The following is a 10,758-nucleotide window of genomic DNA, read 5'->3' on the forward strand; positions in this document are numbered from 1 at the left end:
ATGGGGTTATTGGGGTACATGTGACAAAAAAAGGTTGGGAAACACTGTAATACATGAAACTTTACACAAGCTGACATATTCAACTCAAACGTGTCAAATCCCTAAATAAACCAAGACGAGCCGGTCTATAACACGGTGGAAAGCCCTCTTTGGCATCTAAACAAACACAAGCAGCACAGACCTCTGCTTCAGCACATCTCCGGCTGTGCTGTCATCATTCGAGGAAGATGCGGTGCAGGCCGGATACTGCAGCTCAGGCTGTTCGGGGAGTTTTAAGTGATTTCTGCCAGTGTGTGGCCAAATCCCCCGGCCACCTGGATTACAAACTCTAGTCCTTTAACTCATGCCAGTCTAAATCCATGTTAACTCGGATTTACCTCTGGCATAGGAATTCCCAGTCCGAGTAAGCTTTGTTTGGAAAGAGTTGCGCCTAAGTATTTTATGCATTAAAAAGAGGACTAGTGGGGAATTCTGATTTAACTAAAATGCCCAAAAGAGCGGAGGGATCAGGATCACAGATTTATGAAGTCTCATTCTGTAATCTTCTAATAAATAGAATGGATGCATGCACACAAATTATTAGCATAATTTCTTGGTTGTGTATAATTTTTCATAAAGTTAATTATAAATAAATAAACCAAGAAATTAACATAACAAATATTCTTTCTATATATTTTATGCATGACATTTCAATTCATCAAATAAATACATCCCAAAAAGTCCTTAAAGGAAAATTCACCCATTGTTATGGACAAGCTAAGCAAAACACACACACACACACACACACACACACACACACACGTGACCCTACAGTGAGGTCATACTATTTTCTACTTAAAATGTTGAAAAAAGGCACATTACGAGTTTAAAATGAGCCCAGACTAGCAGATGGAACTTGAACATGATTATATCCATCAATAAAATGAATAATCTTTAACGAAATGTAAATTTGACTTAACCCCAGGATTTAATAAAGAGGATGGATTCTGAACACTCTTAACCCACATTCTCATAGCCGGGGAGAAAAAAAAAATATGCACATCTGTCAAAGGACCAAATGTTTGATAAAGTAGTACTTTATAAATTGAAATGTTTTCAGGTCTCCAGATTTCAAACTATCTGGGATCAATTGCATTCAAATTTCAAAACTGTGTGCATCACATATGAACCACACAAATAACTAAAAAATAACTGGACATGTTGCAATCTATGAAATATTAAATGCCAAAATGTATGCATTATGCTATTTCTATTTTATGCCAAGTTTGTGGGAAAACAAAGTCAATATTTTCTATTAGAATAACAATATAACTTCAAAATAACTAAATGACCAAAAAAAAAAGAAAAAAAAAAAAAAGCACAAAATCACATCTGAACCACAAAAATAATAAAATAACTAGCCATGTAATAAAAATATAACATTTACAATATTTATGCATTTATGTTATCTCAAATTGTTATGCCAAATTTGCGCAAAACCAAAATTTATATTTTATATTATAATAAAACTATAAATTTAAAAAAACCAAATGATAATTTAAAAATAAATAAGTAAAAAAAAATCAAAAATCTTTAGGCATGAAATATTAATTCAATGTTTTAAGCAAATATCTTTTCTACTTCTTTCCCCCATATTTATTTAAAAGCAACTGTGTAGTATCAAACTTCGAAGAAATCCCAAAACATCAGTTAACGTCCTCTGATTCAAAAGTCCTGAAACAATTAGTGAACCGTGTAAAGTCCACTAAATAAGCAGACACTAGCTCTTGAGCTGCATCTTTTGAAGAACATACTTAAGTTTTCACTGCAATAAATGTGTCAACTTGCTATGCCATAATCCAAACACCATGCTTCCCAATGCATAACTAAACAAAGTCCTCAAATGAACAAGCCTCACAGCGGAATTTAAGAACTACGTGGTGAACACAAAAGTAAAGTGTACATACGGAAAGACAAACAATGCATTAATTACAGTAAAGAGTTTTATCCAACTCTGAAACATGCTTACGGGAGCACCACCCCTCTCAAACACGAACCTGGAAATGACAGCTTACAAAAGCACTGCACTTGTCTTGATGCATTGATGCATCTACCAAGCTCTCGGCTTCTCCTTCTCTGTCTCTTTACAAACACAGACGCGCAGACAGACAAAAACACGATCAGCAGGGCAGTGAAGGACCACCTGACTTACCAAGTCCACACCAGCTTTCCACAGCGACATGAAAGGTGTTGTTAGTGGAGAGCAGAGGAGGTGAGGTCGGGGTTATGCTGTATCTTTCTGTTGTCGCGTGGCGAGAGGGTTAAGCGAGTGCTTTGGGTCTCTATCCCCCCGTTTGCCCCCCTTCAGTGTCATTCATTTAACGACCAATCTCATTAGGGAGCGATGCACAATGGGCTGAACTATTTTCAGTATAGACATACCACATGGTGACCCTCAAGGTATAACTTATGAAGGGCTGACTAATCTCATAAAAGATGGATAAAATAAAAGGGTTCAGGGGTGTTCAAGCAAAGGTCACTAAATAAATAAATAAAGAAGAGAATGATTTTATATATACATATATATATATATATATATATATATATATATATATATATATATATATATATATAAACTATTTTATATATAAACTATCTAACTTAAATAAAACCTCACTTTTTGTGGCTTAAAATATTCAGTCATAATCTAATAAATTAATATAGTACATGGAAGTAATGCTATAGAAATTTCAGAAATGTTCCACAAGATGCAACATTTGTATAAATATGTAAAGTGTAAAATTAACATGAATACAAGTAATATATAAAAATGCTATTAAAATATAAATATAAATAGTTAAAATTGTAAAAAAAAAAGCAGTACATAAAGAACATCAAACTATTAATTAAATATAAAATGTTAATATATATATATATATATATATATATATATATATATATATATATATATATATATATATATATATATAAAAATACACACACACAGATATATATATATATAATAGCAAACTATTAGTGAAAAATTAAACATTCAAATTAATACATTTTTATTTAATTTACTATTGCCTTAATTGTTCTACTGTGACCATTACTAAAACAAAAACAAAACAATGTATAATTAGTATTATTTTCCCTTCATTTTTCTACTGTGACCATAAATGTAAAAAATTTAAACTTTTTATTATTATTATTCCTTCATTTTTTATTAAACATGTTTTACAGTCAAAGCAATGTCAATATAAAACACAGCAAACTATTTATTAAATTATTTAATTTTAATTCTTAATATTTTTTACCATGACCGCAACTAAAAATGTAAAACATTTTTTATTACAATTAATTTCATTTACTCCAGAGTTTTGAGGGTCAAAAATGATAAAGTGATATAAAGAGTGTTATAGAAATGTTTTAAAATCTGAGTTTGGTAAGGTCACACATATTGTCCCATATTGTCTTTCTTCTCATAATTCCATGTAAAATGCATTAAGGTGGGACTCACACCAGTGGCAGCTGTCCATTATCAGCTGGGACATGTCTATTGGCTAACTTGACCCATGTCAGTAGACAAAACAAATAGACACACACACACACACACCATTATAAAAAAGAAAAAGAAAAAAAAGCCCAGGACTTGCCGAGCGAGGTCACTGGAGATTTTCCAGACAAATGCAATCCGGAGGGGTGCTGGATGGTGTGTGTGTGTGGTGAAGGGGTGGTGTATGGTGTGGTTAAAAAGAGAAGGTGGGTGGGGGTGTGGAAAGAATAAAAAAGGACAGGCTTAGAATCTCATTTTACCAGACCGCACACAATCTGGGCTCCCACTGAACTATCTCTGCCTGACCGCTTTCTATTTATCCCTTATCAGTGTTTACCAACCGCTACTTCTCTTTCATTCATACTGTGCGGCAGTTCTCTTACTATCAGTCAACAGCTGACACCATGGAACAGCCTCAAAGGCACAGGAAAGGATCAAAACTGAACCAAAGCCGTTTAAACAATACAACAGAGGAAATAAATTCATAAATCCTAATTCTTCCCAGCCCACAAGGGTGCAGGCAGATCCTTTATAGTTAGGCCAACAAACACACCTGCAGCCAATGAGGTAACACTGCTATCAAGGTAGATGCTGAAATATATTCAGAGGGGGGAAAAGTGTCAAAAAAGGCCCATGTAATTTTAATTACACAACGTGGCATCGTGCCTTACTTCTTTTTTTATTTACTACTATTTTTGCCTGATCTTCATGCTGGAATTTTTTTCAATTCACACAATCGCGTTCGATCTGTTATATGAAAGATATCTGCTCAGGAAAAACATTTGATGCATCGCTTAAATCTCTGAAAAGCCAATCAGATGGAGATGATTCAGTGCCTTTTGTTTCCATTTACACGTTTTCGGTTAATTGCGAATATAATTCTGGAGTCATTGCATCAAATGCTCGCCGTTAAAAATCAAACGTGGCTCTATTGTGTGTAATCTTCCTGCCATGCTCTTGATTTCACTTGCATTTCTTCAACACACACAGTCACACACACACACACACACGGCGCTCTGTTTTCCTGGACTACTGTTCAAAAGTTAAGTAATTAATTACATTCAGTCTATCACCAGCTGCTCCACAGCAGATGGAACATTTTTAAAACCTTGTTGAATTAAACCCACAAAATTCATTTGCCTGGATTAACCAAGTGAAGTTTGTGCATGGATGGCTTTGTGGAAAGGGGGATGAGAAAAAAAAAAAAACAGGTAACAAGATGTTACACGGATACCCAATTACGACATGAACATTTTGGTGTCGTGTCTTGATTTATTGAGAAGCATGTTGTTCAGCATTACAAAGTTGAATCTAAATGTTAATTTGTATTTCTAGTTTTACCCTGCTGAATGGGTGTAAATGAGCAGGTCAAAACGACGTGAAGGTTACAGTCAAACTCAGATGTCCTTCATCAAAGCTGAGGCCTGTGTTTTTGAGGAAGAGAGGCTTTTCAGCACTCATTTTGCAAAGCAGCACCATGGACAGTTCCCTAAACTCTCACCACACCACAGGCTGAAACTGTTGCGCTCCTGTAATGCAACTCCAATCCTAACATTTGAATGGAACAGGACAGAAGAGTATAAAACATCCTTCAGTTTGCTTAAGCGACTCGCATTTCTGTTGACTTTTACTTAGTAGCATCAAAACGACAAAACAAAATGATGTGAAACAAATAATCTGGACTTGATTAGAAGTAACTTTTACCAAGAAATATATGAACTGTTTTTATTGCTAATAGTTTTAAGTGTCTACATGGAGATTTTCACAACAAATGTACTCGTAAAATATTTGATTAAATAGTATGTAAAAAAAAAAACATATAAATCAATGTACTAACTAGAGTGGGATAATATAACGATTAATTTTCTAAAAATACATTTTAGAACATTCACCTAACTAAAAGAATGTTTTTATTTATTTATTTTTTTTTTATAATTTTTTTTTTTAGTAATATATATTTAGGGCCTGGAAAAAAATGTAAGCACTAGTACTGAATTTTTGGAATCAACAACAATCTAAAATATAAATAAAAAAATATTTGTTGACATTGCAATGACTCAAAATTCTACATCAGCTCAGATACAAACTTATGTGTACTAAAATAACTGCTTTAAAAACACCATTCAGTTCAGTTTGCAATGACATCTCAATAATGCTTGTGCAATAATGTCATCTGCTTTTATGCTATTAATTTCTAAATCATGAAAGAAAAGCCTCATGCACACGTACAGATTCCTCTGTTTTATCTAGTCAAATCAAAGTTTCAGCTTATCTAACATATAACTCTCAGACAAAAACCCAACACTAAAGTCTGTTTTATCCATGACTCCATGCTTTTCAGGTTGCAACTGCGCAACTAAACAGAAACCAAACAGCGTCTGACCTAAAGACAGCAGACTGAAGGCAGCGCTAATGCAGCCTGAAGCCTGAAAGTTTGAGATGAAAGACAGGAAGGGCTGTGTGTGCTCAGCTGCTGTACCGAAAGCCCAAGCTTTGTGCTAACACACAATGCTAACATGTCTAAGACTCGCTTAAACCCTCCGGCACACGCACAGGGACTTTAATTTAGGTAGACAACATCTACAGTTATCTGCGTGATTAAAAAATAGGTCATTCTTCTTTAAATACACAGCTTGAGCTGTCTAATCTGACATTGCACTCTATGGATCCAAGATAATTCTGGAATTAAACAAAAGTCATTTTTGGTGAACAATAAAAAAAAAAAACTGAAATCAAAAATTCTGTTTTTATAAAGTACTATATTAAAATGAGTTCTTTAAACAGGAAGTAAATTGTTACAATGAACATTCTAAATTCTAATTCCCATTCCAAACTTTCACAGCATCGCATCCTCTCAGTTCAAACACAAACGTCGCGATTTTCTACTCAAACACTGAGCACAGACGGCTTCAGCTACTGTCACATCAAAAAACAAGCAGAACACCAACCTTCTTGACTGATGCTGAAAGTTAGCTGCGGATTCTGTGGTCCCTGCTCGGCTGATGCTCTAGCGCTGGAGCCGGTAGCTTTTGAAAGGTAGTCCCCAGGAATATGACACACTATGTCTGTGACAGCCCCGAGATAAGCACCTGCGTTCTGCTCTCTTTCTACGTCACACCTCCCTATTCACAAGCTCTCAATATGATGCACATTTGCACATCAACAGCTACCCCTCCACTACCACACACACACACACACACACACACTTCACTCACTTCCACTCCCACATCCGCAAAACATAAAAACCAGCACACAGAGGGGTGGAACACACCATCACTCTCCACATGCACATACTGATTTATCCTGCTTTTTCCAACATGTGCATGAATGTGTGTGGAATTGCATCCTTAAAAAAACTCAACTTTCACTCATATATTGTTGTGATGGGTGTTTGGGCATATGTCCTTCCAAACGCCCCCCACACACACCCCTTTACCCCATCCCACTCCACCCACAATCTCTCCTCCCCCCATATCAGTTACCATGCAAATGAGATGGAATGTCAGCCTTCGGTAGCAGATGGTCAGAGATGATAACAATGGCTCAACAGAACAGTTCCAGTGTCTGCCACTTTATTGCTACGGAAACAACAAGCAGAAGTATATGTAATGAGAGGTCGGCCTGGTGAATGTTTTTTATTTATTTATTATTTGCACTCCGTGCCCTTTTTGAAATGAGTCTTTACTGGTTTACGCTATCATGTATTGCACAAGTGCTCCACAAATGGATACTGTTTGATGAGATGATTTATAGCGTGAGATGATTTTAACTCAATCAGATAAAAGTGTTTTAGTGTTAATAAACTGCCATTGAGACAATAATGTAATGTATATTTTGGCATAATTATACTTTCAGAAAGGTTGATAGAAACATACTTAGCATCTTTATAGTTTAATTTGACTTTACATGCTTTTTGCAACAAGGTTCTTCTTGTTTTCAATTAATATCTAAAGCTGATATTTCCAAACCGTGGAAATATCAGCTTTATGAAAATGATTCACAAAAGATGCCAAATTGGTAAGAAATCATGCAAATTAATCTGTGCAAAATATTTGAGCTAAATCTAAACGTAACCTAACCTAGCCTAACCACAAAGACTTAACGTTTGTAAACAATAAAAAAAAACATTAATATACAAATTAATGTTATTAGGAACATTATTGACATTTTAAGATCAGATACTGAAGTTTATGATATAATAGGTGCACTTTTCCAGTTTGGAATTTACCAAAAAAAAAAAAAAAAAAAACTTTTTTTTTATATTATCAATAAAAACCACCTATCACTTTCATTTTTTTCATATTAATTATGAAGTAAAAATATTAGCATGGTTGAAATTATATTATCATTTGACAGATATTATATGAAATGGCTGTTTTTAGTTTGGAATTTACTAAAATTAAAATAAATTAATTCTTAATAAAAAATCAAACTTATTTTCATGTTAATTATATTCTTTAAAAATGTACATAATTATGCCTTTAAAGAGGTGGTTGACAGTTTTGTAGTTTAATTAGAATTTGGTATTTCCACAAGTATTTATAACTTCAAAATCTATAAAAAAAAACAATTTGCAGGAGTGTATCACTTAAAAATAGAATATGTTCTAAATTACGTATGTTATATATGATCTAAAATCTAAAAACTTTTTTCATTAAAAAGCAAAACATTTTGTATATTAAGACGTGGGGCAGGCCACCTCTGACCAAAAATAAATAAATATTGTTTAAAAAAATATTAATTATTACAGATTTTTTGCTGATATGTTTAGGAAAACGTCAATATTATTAACACATATAGTAAAGCTTTACTTTTTTGGCATCAGCTATCCTGAAATCCGCTAAACCATGTACATGAGAGACACAAATGACAGCCGTTTTGAAGAATGACCCTGTCTGTGGGTTTGATGTTGTTTGGTGACTTAGAGAAGCAGGAGTAGTAATTACGGGAGTGATGAGGTGTAATTCCTCCCTGTAGACTGTGACTTTTGGGAAATGTTGGGTGTGGGGGGCCCGTCTGGACGATATCGTGTTTACAGGCTGTGACAAAAAACCCAGCGGCAATTATGTCACGGCACTCCTTCTGCACACTGACTTTTGCAAACACACACAGATGCAAACGCACACCCATCAGCCAGAGCAAACAGTGAGTGAGTCTTTAACAAATAGAGTCGGGATTACAATGACAAAGAGTGCCACACTTCTGGAGGGTGAGGAGAAGGTTTGAGGGGGGACGCTCATGACCAAGTGTTCAAAATGAGGGGAAACGCACGAGGGGCCCACAAGATGCTCCCATCTGATGTGTCTTAGCATGTGTGTGTGTGTGTGTGTGTCTGCCAAGACCCATTCAACACCCCCTTCTCTTGCTTGGGTTCAGCGAAAGCTCATATGAGTTTTGTTCTTTTCTCCAGAGGATAAGGTGCAAGCACAATAACCGCCGATTTTTTCATCAGCCGAGCGTGAATTTTGAGGAACAGAGACAGAAGGGCAAGTCATTACAAAAGGTTTGGCGGTTGATCTTGTTGTAGCTTTCATTTGAAAGTCTAATTCCGAGGTTGGTCACTTCTATATGTGTGAGGGGACAGATTGGATGCACTTGCGACATAAAACTACATGTTTCTTTCTTCTGTAATCTCCCGCGACACAAGTGAGGAGTTGTCGCTACAAGCGTCTTATTTAATGGAAAACCTGTCTTGAAGATGCAAAGACTGCACAATCTGATTCCGAGTGCATTCGGTCAAGTCGTCGCTGATCTCTCATAATTTGCAGAGACAGCTGGTGAAAGAAAAGAACACGACACATAAATAACTTTACAAATGGATCAACTTTGTTACAACAGTCTTTGATGAATCAGTGGAAATGAAACGAAGGAAATCCTTGCACTTGAATATTGTGTTGTTGAAAGTAGAATATGAAGTGTAAACACATGCTCTTCCATCGAGGATGTGCGGAGCATCAGGAAGTGAAACAAAGTGCATTCTGGATGCTTGATTTGGGGTTATTTATATATATATATATATATATATATATATATAAACATGCAACAATAGGTGTATATTAAAGGGAAAATTAAAGCTAAAGTGGGCGAAATGAAATGACATGTCACACAAAGGTCTGCGTTTTTCAAAGTACACGGCATGTTTGGAGAAAATGTTTGATTGCGTTTATAAAAGTATCACACTGGGTCACACATAATGTCTAAAAGCTTTTTGCATTAGTCCGCCAATTATGTAAGCAAAGTTAAATGCATCTGGACTGTGTTGTTTATGTGCCTTAGTCAATCCTACACAAGCTATGACGGATAACTCTATACTTTAAACATAAATGCTTACAGTGCGCCACATTTACTGCAGTAAGACCGGTCCAAACATTTTAAGAGCTCAGTTACAGTGCTTGAATCCAATGTGCTGGAAAAAACACACACAATGTGACAATGATGTGCACATATTTCGTGTAGGCTATTAGCACCTAATAGTTCAAAAAAACTGAAAATTGTTAAACATCGTGTTGTTCAAAATCAGTGTGACTTACTTTCTTGTGTTGTGCATGACGTCCAATATGCTTTGTTGCATGCAACCTAAGCATACAGTGACCAGAGGCTGTCAAGTGTCCAAAAAAAAAAAAAAAGACAACACAGCTGCACAATAAAAGTAGTATTTATGACTAAAGAATTAAATTTCATATCACTTCAAATCATATTATAGCTTGGTTTGAGATACAATTGAAAATGGAAACCTTTACCTCCACCATAGTCGCCAATCTAATTCAAACTTTAGCATATTTATATTTGGTGAGTTGTGATTGGCTACAAGACACGTAAGATCCAATGACTTCATTTATATCAAACCTACATTTGATTAACAAATACTCACGTACACAAGTTTAGTCTGTTCTAAACAACAGTTAACGTATAGTTTCAAAAGATTTTGAATATAGATCAAACTTTTTGATGCTAAGGATCCTCAAATAATGATCTCATTGAAAACCTTAATATTTAACCTCCTCGTTCATAAAGACCATTTATATTGAGTGAGAAACGCTTGATATTATAACGACAACATGTTATTTGCAGACTAAAATTAGTTGCTTTTACTTTTGTCGCTGTAATGAAGCCCAAGCAACTTATTAAAATATTATCTGAGTTTAAAAGTTTAGGATCAGTAAGAAAATTGTGCTTCTATTCATCTAGGCTGCATTAAATTGATCAAAAGTGACAGCAAAGAC

At 35.0% G+C, this 10,758-nt stretch overlaps 1 protein-coding gene across 1 annotated transcript in view; it reads right to left on the reverse strand.

Annotated features, from left to right (window-relative positions):
* The window catches only part of LOC127946239 (suppression of tumorigenicity 18 protein-like), a 47,865-nt gene extending 41,198 nt beyond the window's left edge, over positions 1-6,667 (reverse strand). The window contains exon 1 of the mRNA XM_052542679.1: positions 6,484-6,667. The gene's annotated coding sequence lies outside the window, so the exon portion shown is untranslated. The remainder of the gene's footprint in view (positions 1-6,483) is intronic.
* Positions 6,668-10,758: the final 4,091 nt, after the last annotated feature.

The sequence above is a fragment of the Carassius gibelio genome, chromosome A24 (genome assembly GCF_023724105.1).
Source record: "Carassius gibelio isolate Cgi1373 ecotype wild population from Czech Republic chromosome A24, carGib1.2-hapl.c, whole genome shotgun sequence".
Lineage (NCBI taxonomy): Eukaryota > Metazoa > Chordata > Actinopteri > Cypriniformes > Cyprinidae > Carassius > Carassius gibelio.